This window comes from Alligator sinensis, unplaced genomic scaffold (genome assembly GCF_000455745.1).
Source record: "Alligator sinensis unplaced genomic scaffold, ASM45574v1 scaffold573_1, whole genome shotgun sequence".
In the NCBI taxonomy this organism is placed as follows: Eukaryota; Metazoa; Chordata; order Crocodylia; family Alligatoridae; genus Alligator; species Alligator sinensis.
Genome location: NW_005841877.1, coordinates 963,639 through 963,856, shown reverse-complemented (window position 1 = coordinate 963,856; position 218 = coordinate 963,639). Strand labels below are relative to the sequence as shown.

At 78.0% G+C, this 218-nt stretch overlaps 1 protein-coding gene across 1 annotated transcript in view; it reads right to left on the bottom strand.

Moving 5' to 3' along the window:
- PARP8 (poly(ADP-ribose) polymerase family member 8) overlaps window positions 1–218 on the bottom strand; it is a 220,758-nt gene that overhangs the window by 220,293 nt on the left and 247 nt on the right. The window lies entirely within an intron of this gene.

The following is a 218-nucleotide window of genomic DNA, read 5'->3' as shown; positions in this document are numbered from 1 at the left end:
CTCCGTCCGCGCCCCCACGAGCTCCTGGGGGCCAAAGCCCAAGCCCTGCCCAGGCATGGAAAGCCCCGCACGGATGCACATCCTGCTCCCCCCCACCGCCTGGATCTGCCTCCTCCAGCCCGGGCGGCGGGGCAGGGCCGGGCCGGGCCGGGCGGCGGGGGAACTGTTGCAACCCCCCGCTCGCAGAGGCGGGCGCGGGAGCAGGGGGGGCGCGGCCA